Here is a 10486-nt window from a genome sequence, read left to right as displayed (position 1 = left end):
TATTTTATACTAGAATAGTACCAACTGACAAACCAACGTGTCTAGTCTAGTATAATATGAACCAAACGATGTATTCAATTCAATTCAAAACTTTATTTATTCTCGAAATGCAGTTTAACAGTAAAATATATACATATAAATCACAGTATGTCACAAGACCTGTTAGATCGTAAACATATTACTTACAGAAATATGCTTACAAAAAGATCGTTTTTCAACAAGTTCTAGGAGAAATGTATACATTCATACAGCTAATTAATTATGTAAAAAAAAATTATCAACCTAGCCAATTGAATTATCATGCTGGAAATTGATTTACTACAGTATATAATGAGAGGTACTCATGCCTACCTTGTTGATGTTAAACTTGAAAAAATGTATCTAGATTCAGCCGATCAGACAGCAAAACAGTTTTAAAAATTACAGTTTCGTTCTTTTATTGCTTCCAGGATACTTTCTATTAACCAATAGGATTTCACTAAATCCATTACTATCAACCAATAGGATACCAATCAACATTTGTATGCAAAATAATTTCTAACTTTGTTATTAAACTTCTGTTATTATTTTTAACCAATAAGATTGTGATTATAGTGAACCAATACCCAATCATCATTCAGATATTTTTGGATTGATCTGTTTTGCCTGGCAGCCTGGTCCATCAAGTACTGCGCAGTGTACTCTTCAGTGATGACATTTTAAATAGAATTCTTGCACCATTCAAAGTAATGAATATACTCATAATAATTTCAAACACAATTGGTGGTACAATAACTCAACTTAAATACCGCACCATGTAGTTTTGTCAATAGAACAACACCGTAGTAGTATACTAGTAGTACTAGGCTATTTGGATTTCTGTCAATAAACACCCACTGAACTACCCTGTAATCGATTATAACAAAATAATGATGAATACCAATTCAGAACGTCTTTAGGGGCGTTGTAAATTTTCGATAGGACATGAAAACGTACCCCCCACCCCCCCCCCCCCCTCTCCATTTTCTATGATATTCTGATTTAAAACCAATTTTGTTTGTATTGATATTTGATATAGTGTTGAGAACTTATCGATTATGAAAAAAATAATGATGAATATCGATTCAAAACTTCTTTAAACAGAGGCGGGTGGGGGAGACATTCTTTCACAGGGGGGTTGACAATATTATAAAATTTAACAACTGTATACTGACAGTACCGGTGACCTGCAATATTACTAGCTGATTGACCAGTTTTTTATTTAAAAGAAAAAAATATTTTCAAAAGAATGAAGTCTACCAACCCCTCGACCTTTAACATCATAAAACAACTTAAGAATGACAGATTTTGGATTAGATATTTTAAGCCATTAATCAACCTTAAGAAGTAGGCCTATCTGGTTATATGCTGTGGAAAGAACCCCCCTCCAATTTCTGTGATAATCGTATTTAAAACCAATTTTTTTTTGTATTGATAATTGACATAGTTAAGAACTGATCGATTATGAAAAAATAATGATGAAAATCGATTCAAAACTTCTTAAAACTGAGGGGGAAATTTCGTCACAGGGGGTTGAACATTTCGTTTCTTTTATTAAACAATTCTCTACGCATACATAAAAATACAAGATGTTACATAATAAAATGCATGTGCAGAAGGGAGCCTAGATAAGTTTTCTTTTAAACAAACATTTTAGATTGTGTAATATGATGTAGTTTAAAATTTTCAATATTATAAAATTTAACAACTGTATACTGACAGTACCGGTGACCTGCAATATTACTAGCTGATTGACCAGTTGTTTATTTAAAAGAAACAAATATTTTCAAAAGAATGAAGTCTACCAACCCCTCGACCTTTAACATCATAAAACAATTTAAGAATGACAGATTTTGGATTAGATATTTTAAGCCATTAATCAACCTTAAGAAGTAGGCCTATCTGGTTATATGCTGTGGAAAGAACCCCCCTCCAATTTCTGTGATAATCGTATTTAAAACCAATTTTTTTTTGTATTGATAATTGACATAGTGTTGAGAACTGATCGATTATGAAAAAATAATGATGAATATCGATTCAGAACTTCTTTAAACAAAGGGGGGTCATTCCTTCACAGGGGGGTTGGAAATTTTAGATAGGCCATGAAAACGAACCCCCCTCCAATTTCTATGATATTCTGATGTAAAACCAAATTCATTTTGTATTGATAATTGACATAGTGTTGAGAACTGATCGATTATGAAAAAATAACGATGAAAATCGATTCCGAACTTCTTTAAACAGAGGGGGGACATTCTTTCACAGGGGGGTTGAAAATTTTAGATAGGCCATGAAAACGAACCCCCCTCCAATTTCTATGATATTCTGATGTAAAACCAAATTCATTTTGTATTAATAATTGACATAGTGTTGAGAACTGATCGATTATGAAAAAACAATGATGAAAATCGATTCCGAACTTCTTTAAACAGAGGGGGGACATTCTTTCACAGGGGGGTTGAAAATTTTAGATAGGCCATGAAAACGAACCCCCCCCCCTCCATTTTCTATGATATTCTGATTTAAAACCAAATTCATTTTGTATTAATAATTGACATAGTGTTGAGAACTGATCGATTATGAAAAAACAATGATGAAAATCGATTCCGAACTTCTTTAAACAGAGGGGGGACATTCTTTCACAGGGGGGTTGAAAATTTTAGATAGGCCATGAAAACGAACCCCCCTCCAATTTCTATGATATTCTGATGTAAAACCAAATTCATTTTGTATTAATAATTGACATAGTGTTGAGAACTGATCGATTATGAAAAAACAATGATGAAAATCGATTCCGAACTTCTTTAAACAGAGGGGGGACATTCTTTCACAGGGGGGTTAAAAATTTTAGATAGGCCATGAAAACGAACCCCCCCCCCCCTCCAATTTCTATGATATTCTGATGTAAAACCAAATTCATTTTGTATTAATAATTGACATAGTGTTGAGAACTGATCGATTATGAAAAAACAATGATGAAAATCGATTCCGAACTTCTTTAAACAGAGGGGGGACATTCTTTCACAGGGGGGTTGAAAATTTTAGATAGGCCATGAAAACGAACCCCCCCCCCCCCCCCTCCAATTTCTATGATATTCTGATTTAAAACCAAATTCATTTTGTATTAATAATTGACATAGTGTTGGGAACTGATCGATTATGAAAAAAAACAATGATGAATATCGATTCCGAACTTCTTTAAACAGAGGGGGGACATTCTTTCACAGGGGGGTTGAAAATTTTAGATAGGCCATGAAAACGAACCCCCCTCCAATTTCTATGATATTCTGATGTAAAACCAAATTCATTTTGTATTAATAATTGACATAGTGTTGAGAACTGATCGATTATGAAAAAACAATGATGAAAATCGATTCCGAACTTCTTTAAACAGAGGGGGGAAATTCTTTCACAGGGGGGTTAAAAATTTTAGATAGGCCATGAAAACGAACCCCCCCCCCCTCCAATTTCTATGATATTCTGATGTAAAACCAAATTCATTTTGTATTAATAATTGACATAGTGTTGAGAACTGATCGATTATGAAAAAACAATGATGAAAATCGATTCCGAACTTCTTTAAACAGAGGGGGGACATTCTTTCACAGGGGGGTTAAAAATTTTAGATAGGCCATGAAAACGAACCCCCCCCCCCCCTCCAATTTCTATGATATTCTGATGTAAAACCAAATTCATTTTGTATTAATAATTGACATAGTGTTGAGAACTGATCGATTATGAAAAAACAATGATGAAAATCGATTCCGAACTTCTTTAAACAGAGGGGGGACATTCTTTCACAGGGGGGTTGAAAATTTTAGATAGGCCATGAAAACGAACCCCCCTCGAATTTCTATGATATTCTGATGTAAAACCAAATTCATTTTGTATTAATAATTGACATAGTGTTGAGAACTGATCGATTATGAAAAAACAATGATGAAAATCGATTCCGAACTTCTTTAAACAGAGGGGGGACATTCTTTCACAGGGGGGTTGAAAATTTTAGATAGGCCATGAAAACGAACCCCCCCCCCCCCCCTCCAATTTCTATGATATTCTGATTTAAAACCAAATTCATTTTGTATTAATAATTGACATAGTGTTGGGAACTGATCGATTATGAAAAAAAACAATGATGAAAATCGATTCCGAACTTCTTTAAACAGAGGGGGGACATTCTTTCACAGGGGGGTTGAAAATTTTAGATAGGCCATGAAAACGAACCCCCCTCCAATTTCTATGATATTCTGATGTAAAACCAAATTCATTTTGTATTAATAATTGACATAGTGTTGAGAACTGATCGATTATGAAAAAACAATGATGAAAATCGATTCCGAACTTCTGTAAACAGAGGGGGGACATTCTTTAAAAATTTTAGATAGGCCATGAAAACGAACCCCCCCCCCCCTCCAATTTCTATGATATTCTGATTTAAACCCAATTTTTGTTTGTATTGATAATTAACGTAGTGTTGAGAACTGATCGATTACAATAAACATAATGATGAATATCGATTCAAAACTTCTTAAAACTGAGGGGGAAATTTCGCCACAGGGGTTGAACATTTCGTTTCGTTTATTAAACAATTCTCTATGTATACATAAAAATACAAGATGTTACATCATGTGCAGAAGTGAGCCTAGATAAGTTTTTTTTTAAACAAACATTTTAGATTGTGTAATGTGATGTAGTTTAAAATTTTCAATATTATAAAATTTAACAACTGTATACTGACAGTACCGGTGACCTGCAATGTTTCTAGCTGATTGACCAGTTGTTTATTTAAAAGAAAAAAATATTTTCAAAAGAATGAAGTCTACCAACCCCTCGACCTTTAACATCATAAAACAATTTAAGAATGACAGATTTTAGATTAGATATTTTAAGCCATTAATCAACCTTAAGAAGTAGGCCTATCTGGTTATATGCTGTGGAAAGAACCCCCCTCCAATTTCTGTGATAATCGCATTTAAAACCAATTTTTTTTGTATTGCTAATTGACAGTGTTGAGAACTGATCGATTATGAAAAAATAATGATGAATATCGATTCAGAACTTCTTTAAACAAAGGGGGGATCATTCCTTCACAGGGGGGTTGACAATTTTAGATAGGCCATGAAAACGAACCCCCCTCCAACTTCTATGATATTCTGATGTAAAACCAAATTCATTTTGTATTGATAATTGACATAGTGTTGAGAACTGATCGATTATGAAAAAACAATGATGAAAATCGATTCCGAACTTCTTTAAACAGAGGGGGGACATTCTTTCACAGGGGGGTTGAAAATTTTAGATAGGCCATGAAAACGAACCCCCCTCCAATTTCTATGATATTCTGATGTAAAACCAAATTCATTTTGTATCAATAATTGACATAGTGTTGAGAACTGATCGATTATGAAAAAACAATGATGAAAATCGATTCCGAACTTCTTTAAACAGAGGGGGGACATTCTTTCACAGGGGGGTTGAAAATTTTAGATAGGCCATGAAAACGAACCCCCCTCCAATTTTTATGATATTCTGATGTAAAACCAAATTCATTTTGTATTAATAATTGACATAGTGTTGAGAACTGATCGATTATGAAAAAACAATGATAAAAATCGATTCCGAACTTCTTTAAACAGAGGGGGGACATTCTTTCACAGGAGGGGTTGAAAATTTTAGATAGGCCATGAAAACGAACCCCCCCCCCCCCCCCTCCAATTTCTATGATATTCTGATTTAAAACCAATTTTTGTTTGTATTGATAATTAACGTAGTGTTGAGAACTGATCGATTACAATAAACATAATGATGAATATCGATTCAAAACTTCTTAAAACTGAGGGGGAAATTTCGCCACAGGGGGTTGAACATTTCGTTTCGTTTATTAAACAATTCTCTATGTATACATAAAAATACAAGATGTTACATCATGTGCAGAAGTGAGCCTAGATAAGTTTTTTTTTAAACAAACATTTTAGATTGTGTAATGTGATGTAGTTTAAAATTTTCATTATTATAAAATTTAACAACTGTATACTGACAGTACCGGTGACCTGCAATGTTTCTAGCTGATTGACCAGTTGTTTATTTAAAAGAAAAAAATATTTTCAAAAGAATGAAGTCTACCAACCCCTCGACCTTTAACATCATAAAACAATTTAAGAATGACAGATTTTAGATTAAATATTTTAAGCCATTAATCAACCTTAAGAAGTAGGCCTATCTGGTTATATGCTGTGGAAAGAACCCCCCTCCAATTTCTGTGATAATCGCATTTAAAACCAATTTTTTTTGTATTGCTAATTGACAGTGTTGAGAACTGATCGATTATGAAAAAATAATGATGAATATCGATTCAGAACTTCTTTAAACAAAGGGGGGATCATTCCTTCACAGGGGGGTTGAAAATTTTAGATAGGCCATGAAAACGAACCCCCCTCCAATTTCTATGATATTGTGATGTAAAACCAAATTCATTTTGTATTGATAATTGACATAGTGTTGAGAACTGATCGATTATGAAAAAATAATGATGAATATCGATTCAGAACTTCTTTAAACAGAGGGGGTCATTCTTTCACAGGGGGGTTGAACATTTTAGATAGGCCATGAAAACGAACCCCCCTCCAATTTCTATGATATTCTGATGTAAAACCAAATTCATTTTGTATTAATAATTGACATAGTGTTGAGAACTGATCGATTATGAAAAAACAATGATGAAAATCGATTCCGAACTTCTTTAAACAGAGGGGGGACATTCTTTCACAGGGGGGTTGAAAATTTTAGATAGGCCATGAAAACGAACCCCCCTCCAATTTCTATGATATTCTGATGTAAAACCAAATTCATTTTGTATTAATAATTGACATAGTGTTGAGAACTGATCGATTATGAAAAAACAATGATGAAAATCGATTCCGAACTTCTTTAAACAGAGGGGGGACATTCTTTCACAGGGGGGTTGAACATTTTAGATAGGCCATGAAAACGAACCCCCCTCCAATTTCTATGATATTCTGATTTAAAACCAAATTCATTTTGTATTGATAATTGACATAGTGTTGAGAACTGATCGATTATGAAAAAATAATGATGAATATCGATTCAGAACTTCTTTAAACAGAGGGGGTCATTCTTTCACAGGGGGGTTGAACATTTTAGATAGGCCATGACAACGAACCCCCGTCCAATTTCTATGATATTCTGATGTAAAACCAAATTCATTTTGTATTAATAATTGACATAGTGTTGAGAACTGATCGATTATGAAAAAACAATGATGAAAATCGATTCCGAACTTCTTTAAACAGAGGGGGGACATTCTTTCACAGGGGGGTTGAAAATTTTAGATAGGCCATGAAAACGAACCCCCCTCCAATTTCTATGATATTCTGATGTAAAACCAAATTCATTTTGTATTAATAATTGACATAGTGTTGAGAACTGATCGATTATGAAAAAAACAATGATGAAAATCGATTCCGAACTTCTTTAAACAGAGGGGGGGGGGGGGGGGGCATTCTTTCACAGGGGGGTTGAACATTTTAGATAGGCCATGAAAACGAACCCCCCTCCAATTTCTATGATATTCTGATGTAAAACCAAATTCATTTTGTATTAATAATTGACATAGTGTTGAGAACTGATCGATTATGAAAAAACAATGATGAAAATCGATTCCGAACTTCTTTAAACAGAGGGGGGACATTCTTTCACAGGGGGGTTGACAATTTTAGATAGGCCATGAAAACGAACCCCCCTCCAATTTCTATGATATTCTGATTTAAAACCAAATTCATTTTGTATTGATAATTGACATAGTGTTGAGAACTGATCGATTATGAAAAAATAATGATGAATATCGATTCAGAACTTCTTTAAACAGAGGGGGTCATTCTTTCACAGGGGGGTTGAACATTTTAGATAGGCCATGAAAACGAACCCCCCTCCAATTTCTATGATATTCTGATGTAAAACCAAATTCATTTTGTATTAATAATTGACATAGTGTTGAGAACTGATCGATTATGAAAAAACAATGATGAAAATCGATTCCGAACTTCTTTAAACAGAGGGGGGACATTCTTTCACAGGGGGGTTGAAAATTTTAGATAGGCCATGAAAACGAACCCCCCTCGAATTTCTATGATATTCTGATGTAAAACCAAATTCATTTTGTATTAATAATTGACATAGTGTTGAGAACTGATCGATTATGAAAAAACAATGATGAAAATCGATTCCGAACTTCTTTAAACAGAGGGGGGACATTCTTTCACAGGGGGGTTGAAAATTTTAGATAGGCCATGAAAACGAACCCCCCCCCCCCCCCCTCCAATTTCTATGATATTCTGATTTAAAACCAAATTCATTTTGTATTAATAATTGACATAGTGTTGGGAACTGATCGATTATGAAAAAAAACAATGATGAAAATCGATTCCGAACCGAACTTCTTTAAACAGAGGGGGGACATTCTTTCACAGGGGGGTTGAAAATTTTAGATAGGCCATGAAAACGAACCCCCCTCCAATTTCTATGATATTCTGATGTAAAACCAAATTCATTTTGTATTAATAATTGACATAGTGTTGAGAACTGATCGATTATGAAAAAACAATGATGAAAATCGATTCCGAACTTCTTTAAACAGAGGGGGGACATTCTTTCACAGGGGGGTTAAAAATTTTAGATAGGCCATGAAAACGAACCCCCCCCCCCCCTCCAATTTCTATGATATTCTGATTTAAAACCAAATTCATTTTGTATTAATAATTGACATAGTGTTGAGAACTGATCGATTATGAAAAAACAATGATGAAAATCGATTCCGAACTTCTTTAAACAGAGGGGGAACATTCTTTCACAGGGGGGTTAAAAATTTTAGATAGGCCATGAAAACGAACCCCCCCCCCCCCCCCCTCCAATTTCTATGATATTCTGATTTAAAACCAATTTTTGTTTGTATTGATAATTAACGTAGTGTTGAGAACTGATCGATTACAATAAACATAATGATGAATATCGATTCAAAACTTCTTAAAACTGAGGGGGAAATTTCGTCACAGGGGGTTGAACATTTCGTTTCGTTTATTAAATAATTCTCTACGCATACATAAAAATACAAGATGTTACATCATGTGCAGAAGTGAGCCTAGATAAGTTTTTTTTTAAACAAACATTTTAGATTGTGTAATGTGATGTAGTTTAAAATTTTCAATATTATAAAATTTAACAACTGTATACTGACAGTACCGGTGACCTGCAATATTACTAGCTGATTGACCAGTTGTTTATTTAAAAGAAACAAATATTTTCAAAAGAATGAAGTCTACCAACCCCTCGACCTTTAACATCATAAAACAATTTAAGAATGACAGATTTTGGATTAGATATTTTAAGCCATTAATCAACCTTAAGAAGTAGGCCTATCTGGTTATATGCTGTGGAAAGAACCCCCCTCCAATTTCTGTGATAATCGCATTTAAAACCATTTTTTTTGTATTGATAATTGACATAGTGTTGAGAACTGATCGATTATGAAAAAATAATGATGAATATCGATTGAGAACTTCTTTAAACAGAGGTGGGGGGGGGGGGGGGGAGTTGAAAATTTTAGATAGGCCATGAAAATGAACCCCCCTCCAATTTCCATGATATTCTGATTTAAAACCAAATTTTGTTTTATTGATATTTGACATAGTGTTGAGAACTGATCGATTATGAAAAAATAATGATGAATATCGATTCAGAACTTCTTTAAACAGAGGGGGGGGGGGGGGGAACATTCTTTCACAGGGGGGTTGAAAATGTTAGATAGGCCATGCAAACGAACCCCACTCCAATTTCTATGATATTCAAAACCAAATTTTGTTTGTATTGATATTTGACATAGTGTTGAGAACTGATCGATTATGAAAAAATAATGATGAAAATCGATTCAGAACTTCTTTAAACTGAGGGGAGACATTCTTTCACAGGGGGGTTGACGATTTTAGACAAGTAGGCCTACCTCATGGTTATATGCTGAGGAAACGAACCCCCACCAATTTCTATGATAGTCGGACTTAAAACCAATTTTTTTTAGTGTTGAGAACTGATCGATTATGAAAAAATAATGATGAAAATCGATTCAGAACTTCTTTAAACAGAAGGTGGGGGGGGGGGGAATTCTTTCTGGGGGAGGGGGGGTTGGGGGTTGAACATTTTAGATAGGCCATGAAAACGAACCCCGCAAACAAAATGGTTCTTAAATAAAACCAATAAAACTATTTATATTAATTTGACATAGTGTTGACAACCGATCGATTATGAAAAAATGAATCAGAACTTCTTTGTAAAACAGAGGGAGACATTCTGAAAATTGTATTATTAAAAAAATAAAATTATGATTATGAAAAGGCCCTCGTAATATCCATGTTTATTTATTTTTTGTTTTTAGGTAACTATGTGGTTCTGCTATAAG

The sequence above is a fragment of the Antedon bifida genome, chromosome 1 (genome assembly GCF_963402885.1).
Source record: "Antedon bifida chromosome 1, ecAntBifi1.1, whole genome shotgun sequence".
In the NCBI taxonomy this organism is placed as follows: Eukaryota; Metazoa; Echinodermata; class Crinoidea; order Comatulida; family Antedonidae; genus Antedon; species Antedon bifida.
This window is presented reverse-complemented; position numbering follows the sequence as displayed.